The following is a 14,767-nucleotide window of genomic DNA, read 5'->3' as shown; positions in this document are numbered from 1 at the left end:
ACCCCTTCCCTCTCCACAGACTTACTTGCTGGGTACAGATCTAAATGCCACTGAGCTGTATTCCTGTAAGGTCACCATATTTCCAGTTTCAGAAAGAGGACATCTGCATGTGTGTGGGGGGGGGTAACAAGATTGTGGGCAAGGGGCAGTGATATGCCTATGCCCTGCCCCTGCCCCTGCTTCTGCCCCTCACTCCCAAGCCACAGCCTACCCCCAGCCCTGGTTCTGTCCCTCACTCCTGACCCACATGACCTCGCATCATGCCAGGGAATGCAGGCCCCACCCCCTTCCTCAAGCTCCAAACCTCACACACACACACACACACCTACAGCCCCCCCACATCTTTCAACCTCCCAACTATACAATGTATATGCATAATTTTTCAGAATTTTGAGTTTATGCATAATTTTGAGTCTTAGCTGTGTAATTAAAATCATGATTAATTATGACTATTTTTTTTTTAATCATGTACTAATTGTGGGCAGGGCCCATGGAGAGAGGGGGCTAACCCCTTAGTGTGTGTGTGGGAGGTGGCGGCTGAGTGGAGCCGGGCCGGGTCAAGCCCCGCCCAGGCCCCTACTTTGCCCAGCCCCCCAGGGAGCTGCGCGAACAGGCGGCGCAAACAGGCGCGCTTCTCTGCCAGCACGTGAGTTAGCGTGGAGTTCACGCGGGAGGGTGTGTGGGAGGGCGCCGAACCCTGCCTGCGCACCCCCCAGGGTAGACAGCCCCAGCCGTAGCCAGCCTACCAGAGGCATGACACGGATGGGCACACGCCGCACCCCAAGGGTCCCCTTGGGCTCCGCGGCCTCCCCCTCTGGCACCTCAGAGACAGCCACCCAGACGGAGCCCCTGGTTCCAGGCTCCACGCAGACGGAGCCCTTGGCTCTCGGCTGCGGGGGCTGCCTGTCCCTTTTTCAGGCTCTGGGCCCTGGGAGCATGGTGACCTCCCCTTGCGGGGTCTGCTCCATTTTGGGGTCTCTGGTGTGCCAGCTGGAGGAGCTCCAGGCCACAGTCCAGAGACTGCGTGCCATCAGGGACTGCAAGCAGGAGATAGACTCCTACTGCCAGGCCCTTCTCCCCCGGGAGGCAGAGGGTAGATCACAGTCTCCCTCCACGCCAAAGGAGGACTCTGGGACCTCCTGCTGTGTCCAGCCAGGGGCATGGACCAAGGTGGTCAAGGGCCCTAAGGCCCGCCGCACCAAGGCCCCTCCCCCACCAGAACTGAGCAACAGGTACGCACCTCTTGCTGCCCCAGCAGAGCCTGCAGAGTTGCTGGCCCCCACAGGCAACATGGGCCTAACTGCAGCTCCCGTCCCTGCTCTCCCCAAGACAAAACGTAAGGTGTTTGTTGTGGGAGACTCCCTCCTGAGGGGGACGGAGGGGCCAATCTGCCACCCCGACCCCTTAGCCCGGCAAGTCTGCTGCTTCCCAGAGGCCTGCATCTGGGACATTGCGGAGAGGATCCCCAAGCTCCTCAAACCCACAGACCACTATCCCATGCTCCTTATTCATGTGGGCACCAATGACACGGCTCGGAGCGCTCCCAGCCAGGTCATGAGGCGCTACAGGCATTTGGGAGCAAGGCTTAAGGGTCTGGGGGCACAGGTGGTGTTCTCATCGATCCTTCCAGTCTCAGGCTATGGGCTGAGAAGGGACAGGAGGATCTATGTGGTCAACCAAAGACTGCAGCGCTGGTGTTGTCAGGAAGGCTTTGGCTTTCATGACCACAGCCTGCTCTTTGGCGAGAGAGGCAGCGAGCTGCTGGAAAGAGATGGTCTCCACCTCTCTCCCCTAGGGAGGAGGCTCTTCTCAGCCAGACTGGCTGACCTGCTCCGCCGGGCTTTAAACTATGCCCGTTCGGGGACGGGGGGATTACCGCCACTGCTGGCCCGCTGAGCAATCCTTGCAAAGCCAGCGGATCACAGCACTCAAGGGAGCCCACCCCGGCCCCAGCCCTGGTAAAATCTGTGGGCAAGGAAGGAGCCCCCCAGGGGGCACTTGCCTGCCTCTACACTAATGCCAGGAGCTTGAGTAATAAGCAGGAGGAGCTCATCCTCCTGCTCAGTGCAAACAATTACGATGTCATAGGGATAACGGAGACCTGGTAGGACTCCACCCATGACTGGACCACGGGTATAGATGGCTATACCCTGTACAGGAGGGATCGTGTAGAGAAAAGGGGCGGGGGTGTAGCTCTCTATGTTAAGAAAAGCTACATGTCCCTGCAAGCCGATATTGGCGACCAGGGTGGATGGCTGGAGACTCTCTGGGTTAAAATCCGTGGGAAACACGGCACAGGGGACACAATGGTGGGAGTCTATTACAGACCTCCCACCCAAAGTCCTGAGCTTGACCAGGAGTTTGCCCAGGAACTGGCTGAGGCAGCTTGCTCCAGGACCATGGTTGTCATGGGTGACTTCAATTACCCGGACATCTCGTGGGAGGATTGCTCAGCAAAATCTGAGTGGTCGCAGAGCTTCCTCTCATGTGTGGATGACCTTTACCTGACTCAAGAAGTCTATGGGCCAACGAGAGACAAAGCGCTGCTCGACCTGGTACTGGCTACTGGGGATGACCTAGTCGGCGACCTAGAGATCGATGGGAAGCTGGGTGACAGCGACCACGAGCTGATCACCTTCACCATCCGCCGAAGAGCTGGCAAGTCGGTCAGCAACACGGAAGTCCTTGACTTCAGGAAAGCCAACTTTGACAAGCTCAGGAGGCTTGTCAGTGAGGCCCTAAGGGACTGTGACCACAGGGAGAGGGGAGTTCAAGAAGAGTGGTTGCTCCTCAAGGGAGCGATCCTCAATTCACAAACTAAGTCTATTCCATCTCGGAGGAAAGGCAGCAAGAGGGCACAGCAGCCCCCCTGGCTCTCCAGGGACCTAGCAGACCTCCTGAGGCTAAAAAGAAAGGCCTACAAAGGATGGAGGATGGGAGTCACCTCCAAGAAGGATTATTCTGCACTGGTCCAGTCCTGTAGGGAGCTGACCAGGAAAGCCAAGGCTGCAACTGAACTCCAGCTAGCTTTGAGCATCAAGGACAATAAAAAGTCCTTTTTCAGATATGTGGGGAGCCGGAGGAAAAGCAGGGGCAACGTTGGACCCCTGCTGAACCAGATGGGGCAACTGACAACTGACGCCCAGGAAAAAGCCAACCTATTAAATAGGTACTTTGCGTCAGTCTTTCATCAGCCCCATGGAACGCCCATGCCCGCTACAGGGCCGGGAAGTCCGGGAGATGGTGATCCCCTGCCCTCCATTAATGCTGACTTCGTGAAGGAACACCTTGAGAAGCTGGATACCTTCAAGTCAGCCGGCCCTGACAATCTTCACCCCAGGGTACTCAAGGAGCTGGCGAGCATCATAGCCCAGCCTCTAGCACAGATCTTTGAAAACTCTTGGCGCTCTGGTGTAGTGCCCGAAGACTGGAAGAAGGCCAATGTGGTGCCTATCTTCAAGAAAGGGAGGAAAGTGGATCCGGCTAACTATAGGCCCATCAGCCTGACTTCTATCCCGGGGAAGATCTTAGAAAAGTTTATTAAGGAGGCCATCCTTAATGGACTGGCCGACGCCAACATCTTAAGGGATAGCCAGCATGGGTTTGTTGTGGGTAGGTCTTGCTTGACCAATCTCATTTCCTTCTACAACCAGGTGACCTATCACCTGGACAAGGGAGATGAGATAGATGTCATATATCTTGACTTCAAAAAAGCCTTCGATCTGGTGTCCCATGATCGTCTCTTGGAGAAACTGGCCAATTGTCGCCTTGGGTCCTCCACGATCCACTGGCTGGAAAATTGGCTCCGGGGTCAGACCCAGAGGTTAGTAATTGATGGAAGTCACTCATTGTGGTGTCCTGTGACCAGTGGGGTCCCCCAGGGCTCTGTCCTTGGACCCATACTGTTCAACATCTTCATTAATGATGTGGACACTGGAGTCAGAAGCGGACTGGCCAAGTTCGCAGATGACACCAAACTTTGGGGCAAGGCATCCACACCAGAAGACAGGCGGATGATCCAGGCTGACCTGGACAGGCTCAGCAAGTGGGCGGATGAGAATCTGATGGTGTTCAACGCTGATAAATGCAAGGTTTTCCACCTTGGGAAAAAAACCCTGCAGCATCCTTATAGGCTCGGCAGTGCTATGTTGGCTAGCACTATGGAAGAAAGAGACTTGGGGGTCATCATTGACCACAAGATGAACATGAGTCTGCAATGCAATGCTGCGGCTAGTAAAGCGACCAAAACGCTGGCTTGCATCCATAGATGCTTCTCAAGCAAATCCCAGGACGTCATTCTCCCCCTGTACTCAGCCTTAGTGAGGCCGCAGCTGGAGTACTGCGTCCAGTTTTGGGCTCCACAATTCAAAAAGGATGTGGAGAAGCTTGAGAGAGTCCAGAGAAGAGCCACACGCATGATCAGAGGTCAGGGAAGCAGACCCTACGATGACAGGCTGAGAGCCCTGGGGCTCTTTAGCCTGGAAAAGCGCAGGCTCAGGGGTGATCTGATGGCCACCTACAAGTTTATCAGGGGTGACCACCAGTATCTGGGGGAATGTTTGTTCAACAGAGCGCCCCAAGGGATGACGAGGTTGAATGGTCACAAACTACTACAAGATCGTTTCAGGCTGGACATAAGGAAGAATTTCTTTACTGTCCGAGCCCCCAAGGTCTGGAACAGCCTGCCACTGGAGGTTGTTCAAGCACCTTCATTGAACACCTTCAAGATGAAACTGGATGCTTGTCTTGCTGGGATCCTATGACCCCAGCTGACTTCCTGCCCTTTGGGCGGGGGGCTGGGCTCGATGATCTTCTGAGGTCCCTTCCAGCCCTAATGTCTATGAAATCTATGAAATAATTGTGATCAAATTTTTAAATTGTTTGCCAGCTCTAGTTTAAACTGAACAGGTTACTTGTCTTTTCTGGCATTTCCTTGAAGAGTTTGTGCCAAATGATGCCATAATATCAGATGTAAAGAATATGGAAGAAAATAAGTTGCTATTATGTAAATGAATTATACAAAATATTATAACACTTCTCAAAGGCTAGTTCAAAAGTCTTGAAAAACAAAAAAAATATGAAATATCTCTTGGTGGGGGGAAAAGTAGGTTTCTTCGGGAAAAAAAAAGTGGGGGAGGCTTAAGCTATATAGATGCACAGATGTCCTTAATAGATACTATTTCTGCTTGGACATATCTACTCTTCAGCACTTAGAAAAGATACCATCTCTCTCTAGATACATTAAGGTTTCTCCACACTTATCAACTATTTATAGGAAAATAGCTATAATAATATCTAAAATTAACGTGATCTGTAGGAGTTTCCAAGCCACAAGCATAAGGAAAGGAAATGCTAGCAGGGATGATGTCTGTTAGGGTGACACTATTTGGATCTTGTGGAGCACTGGGTTTACAGCTGAATACAAGGCTTTAATCTGTCTCAGCAAAAGCTGCTGGTCACAAGGCAAAATTATATATTAAAAAAATAACATTACAAACGTTTAGGCAAGCAGTTTTCTAACAAGTTCATAGTGTTAGAGCCCATTGTGTAAGAAGAACAAATGCAGCCCACAAGCTATCATCAGAAGATAAAGCAGCAGCAAGACCTTGGAGATGAAGGAGGAGTCAGCAAGAAACCAGAAAGAACCAGCAAGTGACCAGAGAAGTGGAAGTCAAAGTCTTGAGCATGCGCTTTTAGCAGAGAGACATGTAAATGAGTGAAATGCATAGACAATCCCATGCTAATGAAGTAAACAGTAAACAAAAGCAGAGTTTGAGATAGGAGGAGAAATGGGTGGAACAAAAGGAGGGACGAAAGTGAAGTGAATGTTAATGAGTATGACCCCAGGTGTATAAAATGTGAAAAGAACTAATATTCACTGCAGCTTCCCATGTCCACAGGCTGTGTGTCTGTGAGGGAGCTAGTCCAAAGCTGTCTCCATTTTGAATAAAGCTGTTGTGAGCAACGTATGCTGGTGTTTGCTCCCTGCTTGCTCTGGCTAATGAGTAACAGGACCCATGAACAATTGGATCGTTGTCTCTCTAGTTGTTGAGCGCTGCATGGAGTCAGGGTCTAACAGTATCCACATTCTAGAATGTTGACCTGAGGGAGAATCTTTATTTATGGCCATTTAAGTGCTAAGGCAACTGGAATGTGAAACTCTTCATTTTTAATTTTGCACTTTGCTAAAATATGGCTTTGCTTAAATACTATGATGAGAGACATTGCAAACCAAGCAGCTGTTACTGTGTATTATAATTTGCATTGTGTGTTTTGATGTGGGTAATAGGCACTTGGTGCATAGAATGGGAATCCCAAGAAGTTTTTCTTAAGTTATATAAGGGCTAGTCTAAATTGACTATGTGTACACACTCAAATGATCTCCAAAAATTCTCCCACATTTCTTCTCCTGGTAGAAAAATCTTACCTAGAGACGCCTGAACAGACATTTAAATACTGTTCCCTTAAAGAGCAGAGAGCTTGCAATGCTGATGCTGCCCAGCCAGGAAGCCCTTTTGCACACATCTCAGCATGCTTTGCAGGCTCCTTCAGTCTTCCTAGGGATAGATGGCAGCAATCTACAGGACAGCCTTGATTGGCTGACCAAGACTGCCTCATAAGCCATGTCTCTGTGCAGCACAATGTGAGGATTGTGAAGCTAGCATGTTCTGCTCCCTGCCTGACTGGAGCAGAAGAGTCCAGATCAAATAACACACTGTTTCTCTGAGGTGGGGGGGGTGGGAGGGAAGTAAAGCACTCTGGGATGTTAGAGAACTGTGCTGTGACTGCTTTCAGAAGAGAATGTGTACAAACTTTCACTCTCACAGGAGAAATATTCCTGGGAGTGGTTTAACCCTGGCTGTTATCAGGTTATTTTTCTTACGGAGTGGCCATTTTTGCTTTGAGAGAAAAATCACAAACATTTGTACACTTGTGGCTTCATCTGGGAGAGCAGCAACTCTCCCAAGAGAAACTGAATGCTTCTGTGTGGCTATTGTCTTTATCCCAAGCCCAGGAATGAGAATTAAACCATACACATTGGTTCTCATTTCATTCATGTTAAATCCCAGAAATAAGGCAATATAGCCACATCTGAATGGCTTAAGTGTCACTGACAAGCTCACCTGAGACAGAGTGCCTGAGAGTAGCCCTAAGTATAACTCAACAAAGCCCTAAAGTAGATATGTCACTTTATTTGTGGGCTTTGTATGATTGAGCAGGAACAAGAGGACAAGGCAGTGGTGCTTACAGCTTAGACAAAGGCAGTGTAGCTAGGCCCCAAGGGCTGTGTTGTTCACTCTTGGAACCACTAATTTTAGTGGTCTGTACCTTCAGGGAGTGGATCAGGAAAGCCAAGGCTGCAACTGAGCTCCATCTAGCTTCTCATATCAAGGATAACAAAAAGTCCTTTTTCAGATATGTAGGGAGTCAGAAAAAAAAATCAAGGGTAACACTGAACCCCTGCTGAACCAAAGGGGACAGTTGATAACCAACATCCAGGAAAATGTCAACCTGCTTAACGGGTACTTCACATCGATCTCTCATCAGTCCAATGGGACCGCCCGCCTAGCAAGACGCGGGATGGCCAGGGTAACGGCATATTTATACCCAGCATCGTTGTTGATCTAGTGAAGGATCACCTTGAGAGGCTGGACACCTTCAAGTCAGCTAGGCTTGACAGACTACACCCTAGAGTACTCAAGGAGCTGTTAGGTGTCACACCTCAACCATTGGCAAAAATATTCAAAAATTCATGTCGCTCAGGTGAAGTACCTGAAGACTGGAAGAAGGCCAATGTGGTACCCATCTTCAAGAAAGGGCAGAAAGTAGATCTCGGGAATTACAGGCCAATCAGCTTGACCTCAATCCCTGGTAAGATTCTTGAGAAAATTATCAAGGAGACCCTTCTGGACAAGCTGACTGAGGGCAACATCCTGAGGGATAGCCAGCACAGGTTTGTTGCAGGTAGGTCTTGCTTGACCCAATCTCATCTCCTTCTATGACCAGGTGACATATCACCTGAACAAGGGAGAATAGATTGATGTCATATACCTGGACTTTAAAAAGCCTTTGATCTGGTGTCCCATGACCTCCTCATGGAAAAATTGGCCAAATGTGGCCTAGGCTACACCACTGTCTGATGGCTAGGAAATTGGCTCTGAGCTCAGACCCAGAGAGTAGTGATTGATGGCAGTGAGTCATTATGGCACTCCGTAACCAGTGGCATGCCCCAAGGCTCTGTCCTTGGACCAGTTCTCTTCAACATCTTCATCAATGATGTGGACACTGGTGTCAGAAGCGCACTGCCTAAGTTCACTTATGACACTAAACTTTGGGGCATAGCATCCACACCCAAGGACAAGCTAGTGATCCAGGCTGACTTGGATAAGCTTAGTAAGGGGGTGGACACAAACCTGTGTTCAATACCAATAAATGCAAGGTACTCCACCTTGGAAAAAACCCCCGCAGCATACTTATAGGCTTGGCAGCACTACGCTTGCTAGCACCACGGCTGAAAGAGACTTGGGGGTCATGACTGACCACAAGATGAACATGAGCCACCAATGCCATGTCACAGTTGGTAAAGCAAACAAAACCCTGGCTAGCATCTATAGAAGCTTTTTCAAGTAAATCTCAGGATGTCATCTTCCCACTGTACTTGGCCTTGGTGAGGCCACAGCAGAAGTACTGCATCCATTTCTGGGCTCCATAATTCAAGAAGAATGTCAAGAAGCTTGAGACAGTCCAGAGAAGAGTCACACGCATGATCAGAGGGTGAGAAAATAGGCCCTATGAAAAGAGGCTGAGAGTCATGGGACACTTTTGCCTGGAAAAGCGCAGGCTCAGGGGGGACCTGGTGGCTACCTATAAGTACACAAGGGGTGTTCATCAGGATCTGGGAGAATGTCTGTTCACCAGAGTGCCTCAAGTGAAAACAAGGACCAATGGTCATAAACTCCTACAAGACCATTTTAGGCTGGACATAAGAAAACATTTATTTATTCTCTGAGCCCCCAAGACCTGAAACAGACTCTCTCCAGAGGTGGTACAGGCACCTACTCTGGACTTATTCAAGAAACACTTGGATGCTTATCTTGCTGGGGTCCTTTGACCCTAGCTGGGGCAGGGGGCTGGACTTGATGATCTTCAAGGTCCCTTCCAGCCCTAACGTCTATGAAATCTATAAAAATAATCCGAATTAAGAATCCTCTTTAAACTAATATAATTAGATCTTATATAGCACTTCTAATAGACATAGACCAGATTCTCAACCAGGGTGTCATGGCACCCTAGAGTGACGTGAACTTCTTTTAAGGATGCTCCAGGGTGCCACACAATATTAACACTTTTAGGTCTGTATCATGTGTATACAGGATTGACAAGATAAATCCAGAGATATTGAATAGGAATCCAGTGTCAAAAGCTTTCTGACCTGCTGTGGGCTGAGTTCTTTGCAACAAAAAAAAAGTTCTACCATTTTTTTTCCCATAGTCAAGAAATGAAAGCTAAGAGCTGGCATGTTTCAAGGGGTGCCTGAGGCAAACAAAGACTGCCTTGTGTGCAAGAATGTTGAGAATCACTTCCCTAGACCATAGTTCTACATAGATTTTACATATGAGGTAAGTATCATTATCTTTATTGTATGGAGGGGGAAACTTAGGCACAGGCAAAAGTGACTGGCCAATGCTTTTCCAGCAGATAAGTGACAAAGCCAGTGACAGAGTCTAGGTCTCCTAAGTCTCAGGCTAAAGCACAGTCAACAAAGCTTGTGTTGTCGTAACCATCACTTCTCTTTTGGGCATTAGCATGTTACTGCTTTTTTCTTATTTCCTTTTCTGTTTTGCTTTTTTGTTTTGTTGGTTTAGATTTTTGTTTTGCTTTGCTTTTGTTTTGACTGAATATTTCTTTGAGGGGGGTTATTAGGTTGGGTTTACGGTTCTCTGACTCCTTTGGGTGGATACTGACCTGTTTATTAATTATCTTTATTTTTATAATTGTTGCTACTACTCATTATATTACAATTTTTAAACATGATTGTTGGATGTTGTACCATCAGGAAGCAGAACTTATTTCTGGATGTTCACAGTGCCTCAACTGGGTGTTTCTATAAGCTATGTACCCCATATATTGCATATACTCAGAACTGATCCATTAAAGAAAAGACTTAAGTTCAAGACTGGGTTTTTTAAGAATGAAAACTAAGGGACAGCTAATGAGCTTCTGTAGGTTTTTTAAATCTATTGTATTTCCATGTTCCATGCTGTTACAAAGGTTGCTTCTTGCAGCAAGGCAAGTCACTTTCTCTCTCTTGAAGGTCATTTCTTGAAATAATTGCTGACAATAATGGGGCAATAACAGCATACTCAGAGAACAGTACATATACATCTATTCTACCATTCAACTTCAAAGCTTCTGCTTCCTCTGAGATATCATCAAAGGACCCTTCTGAAGTTAATGACAATGCTCAAGTTGAATTCTTTCTCTCAGAATCGTCCAAAGCTCTTACAAAGGAAAAAAAAAACAAAAACAGTCGCTCTTCATCCACTCTTGTTGACTTACTTTCTAAAAAGTTGTTAATGACATTTTGAGCCCAAAGTTTGAATATTTCCATTGGTGCTGCCATTTAAAGAATTTATATGTCAATATAAATATGCCAGTTTCACCAAGGGATTAATACAATAATCTTAGCTACAGGCCAGGTATTAAAGAAAAAAGTCAGATATTCGAAAAAAGTTAGTGGCATACTAATGCTCATAAGACCTACCTTAAACTATATCTTATTTTTGTCTCCATTTCACAACCAGAAGTGAGTTTTTCAACCCACTTTGGTATAAATTCTTTTTCTGTTAGAGTCCCATCCATTTTCCTTTTCATTCCCATCTTTTTCACCTCTGATTTTAATCTTCTTGTCTGTGAATCATAATGTTAAGTTTTCCACAGCAAGGCTTCCTTTATAATGGGAAATATAAGTGTACCCACCTCCGCTCTACCAGGTGTTCCCGCGTCGCCTTTGCCCGGGCCCAAGGTTTCATGCACCCTGGCTTCGTGAGTGCACCCCAGAGGTTACCCCTGCAGGTATCAAGGGGACCCCTGAACTCGCCTGCCACGACTTTGATGGTACCTTCAGTGGGGGGTCCTTCTTTGGGGTATCCACCAGTGTCGGCGCGTTCCTCGGCAGGTAACCTCGGGGCTCCGTCCTCTCCTACACCCCGGCCACTCGCCACCTTAGGCTCTACCTCCTATGGCCTCAACATCGTCCTGGCTTGCCACCCTCTTGCCTTAATACACCGGCCGTCAACAACGGTCTTCGGGCTGGGCGTACTGCCTATAGGGACGCCAGCCGGGCCCCGCCGGCCTGTTACCTGCGTCACTCTGGTGGTCCGCGAGATCACCGTACCTACCGCCGGCTCCCCTCTGTATGGGGCACCTGGTTACCTCACCGATGCCCCCTCTCTTGATGCGGCTGGCCTCTCCGCCGCTCCTGCCGCTTACGCCGCCGCTGCCTTCGCTACCAGCTCTGCGGTCTGGGATCCAGCTAGCTCCTCCCCCGGCCCTATTGCTGGTGCTGCAGCTGATTCCTTCCCCAGCTAGGCTGCCTGGGGCCCTCTCTGCCCGTCCTCCGGCTCTATCGCCGGTGTTGCCGCGGGCTCCTTCCCCAACTACGCTGATTAGGCTCCCGCCAGCTCCTCCTCTGGTCCTGCTACCGGTGCTGCCGCCGGTTTCCCCACCAGCTAAGCCGATAATCACAATGCTGGCTTCTCCACCAGCACTGCTGCCAGCTGCTCCACTCCATCTCTCGGAGCCGGGTCTGGCTCCGCCTCTTTCTTTCCTGCACTCCGCGGGTGGTGGCTGACTCCTCGCTTGCTGAAGCTTCTCACGCCAGCTTCCTCCACTCAGCCACCCCGTTGCCTCGGCGGGGCCTCCTTTTGTTCCTCCCGGAAGGCGTCCCCCGCCCCCACTGCTTTGCCGCAGCCGGATAAATGCCCAGCTGACAACCTGCACCGGCATTCTCAGCGCGTGGGCCTCCCTCGTATCTTCCGGCCCTGCAGGAGGTAAGCAGGACCCTTTGCTGCCCCGGGGTCCTTCCGGCTTCCCAGCTCCCATGGGACAATAAGTTACAAGAGATAAAATGAATGTTCACAATGAAGCCCAAAATGAGATAAAATTCACCTAGTATTTGAATATAAAATTTTCTCAGTGAAAAACAACCTTTTGTAGATTTCATAGGCATTAGAGCTAGAAGGGACCTCATAAGATCAATGGGTCCAGCCCCCTACCCAAGGGGCAGGAAGTCAGCTGGGGTCAAATGATCTCAGCAAGATAAGCACCCAAGTATACCTTAAAGGTGTCCAGAGTAGGTGCTTGCATGACTTCTTCATGTCTAGTCGACACTTCTTCATTCCCTTCATTCCAGACTCTGGGGACTGATATGGTAAAGAAGTTCTCTCTTATGTCCAGCCTAAAATGGTATTCCCAGAATTTGTGACCATTAGACCTTGTCTTCCCATGGGGTGCCTTGGTGAACAGACATTCTCCCAGTTCCTGGTACACACCCCTTATATACTTATAGGCTGCCACTAAGTTCCCCCTGAGCCTTCACTTCTCCAGGCTGAAAAGTCCTGTGCCTCTCAGCCTCTCCTCATAAGACTTGTTCTCTTGTCCTCTGATCATGCATGTGGCTCTCCTCTGGACTCTCTCAAGCTTCTCCACATCCTTCCTGAAGTGTAGAGCCCAGAACTGGATGCAGTACTCCAGCTGTGAACTCAGCAATGCCAAATACAGTGGGAGGATGACTTCCTGGGTCTTACTTGAGATGCATCAATAGATAGATGCAAGCCAGGGTCTTGTTTGCTTTGCCAGCTGTGGCATCACATTGGTGGCTCATGTTCATCTTGTGGTCAATCACAACCCCCAAGTCCCTTTCAGTCAAGGTGCTAGCGAGTGTAGCACTGCCGAGCCTATAAGTATGATGTGGGTTGTTTTTTTTTTTTCCCCTGAGGTGGAGCACCTTGCATTTCTCAGTATTGAATGTCATCAGTTTTTGATCCACCCACCTTGTAAGCCTGTCCAGGCTGGCTTGAATCACCATCCTATCCTCTAGTGATGACACTTCCCCATTGTTTGGTGTCATCAGCTAATTTAGCCACTTCTGATACCTGAATCCAGATCATTTATAAATATGTTAAAAAGTACTGGTCTAAGTACAGAGCCCTGGGGGACACCACTGGTCACCATGCACCATGTTGACATGTTTTCTTTGACTATCACTTTCTGGGTCTGACTACAGAGTGAGTTCCCAAGCCAACAGACTATGAGGTTGTCAAGGCCAAAGTCCAAGTAAATGAAATCAACCTCTTCTCCTTTGCCCAGGTGATGCGTTACCTGGTCTTAGAAGGAAACAAGGTTGGTCAGGCAAAACCTACCTGCAACAAAGCCATGTTGGTTATCTTTCAGAATGTTGCATTCCATTAGCCTGTTTTTGATGGTTTCTTTGCTGAGTTTTTCCAATATTTTTCCAGGGCTCAAGGTCAAACTGATTAGCCTGTAGTTCCCTGGATCTTCCTTCCTCCCTTTCTTGAAGATGGGTACCATGTTGGCCCTCTTCCAATCCTCAGGAACCTCACCCAAGCACCACAAGTTCTCAAAATATCCTTGTCATTAGCCTTGCTATGATGTCTGCAAGTTATTTTAGCACTCTTGGGTGTATTCTATTCGAGCCAGCTGATTTGCAGATTTCAAGCCTCAACGTGTCCCTTCACAAGACCTTCACCAATGATGGGTGTGTGTTTGCCCATACCCTGGCAATCCTGTATCTTGTTTGGCAGGGTGATCCTCTTGGGCTGGTGGAAGACCAATGCAAAGTAATCATTAAGGAGATTAGCTTTTTCCTGGGTGTTGGTTGTCAGCTGCCCCATTTAGTTTAACAAGAGTCCAATGTTAACATTGTTTTTCTTCCAACTACCCACGTATCTGAAGAAGGACTTTTTGTTGTCCTTGATTCCTGTAGCCAATTTGAGTTCAGATTCGGCTTAGGCTTTCCTAGTTTGCTCCCTACAGGTGTGAGTCAGTACCAAATAATCTTCCTTGATGATGTTACCTGACTTCCAACCCTTGTAGGCTTCTCTTTTCAATGTAGGAGGTCCAAGAGTCCCCTATTTAGCCACAAAGGTCACCTAGACCTTTTGCTACCTTTCCTATGGGCTGGGATGGACTTCCCGGGTGCGTCCACGCATGTAAGCACGTGTGCTTGCAGCAGCTCAAACAGAAGCGGTACAAAGCAATCCCCTGAGCAATCCCAGGAGTTACAATAAACAACGGACACAAGCTGGCGGAGGGTAGTTTCAGGCTAGACATTAGGAAGCGCTATTTCACTGTCAGGGCGGCAAGGACTGGGAACCAGCTTCCAAAAGAAGTGGTGCTGGCTCCTACCCTGGGGGGTCTTTAAAAGGAGGCTGGATGAACATCTGGCTGGGGTCATTTCACCCCAGCACTCTTTCTTGCCATGGCAAGGGGTCGGACTAGATGATCTCCTCAGGTCCCTTCCAACCCTACCAACTATGAAACTATGAAATTTGAGCCGGAGCTTTTTGCTTCAGCACATGTGCTCAGACATGTACTTTGTTGTGGAACAAATTGTGCCACTTGGGTCAAAATAACCCTGCCTGGCTCCTCCTGGATCTTCAGCCAGGGGGAGCTAGAGCCCGGGGCCAGCACCTGTGCTGTCCCCAGCAGTATAAAAAGCTGCCCTGTCCCGGCCCCAGAAGTA

The sequence above is a fragment of the Alligator mississippiensis genome, chromosome 3 (genome assembly GCF_030867095.1).
Source record: "Alligator mississippiensis isolate rAllMis1 chromosome 3, rAllMis1, whole genome shotgun sequence".
Classification (NCBI taxonomy): domain Eukaryota; kingdom Metazoa; phylum Chordata; order Crocodylia; family Alligatoridae; genus Alligator; species Alligator mississippiensis.
Note: the sequence above shows the minus strand (reverse complement) of the source record.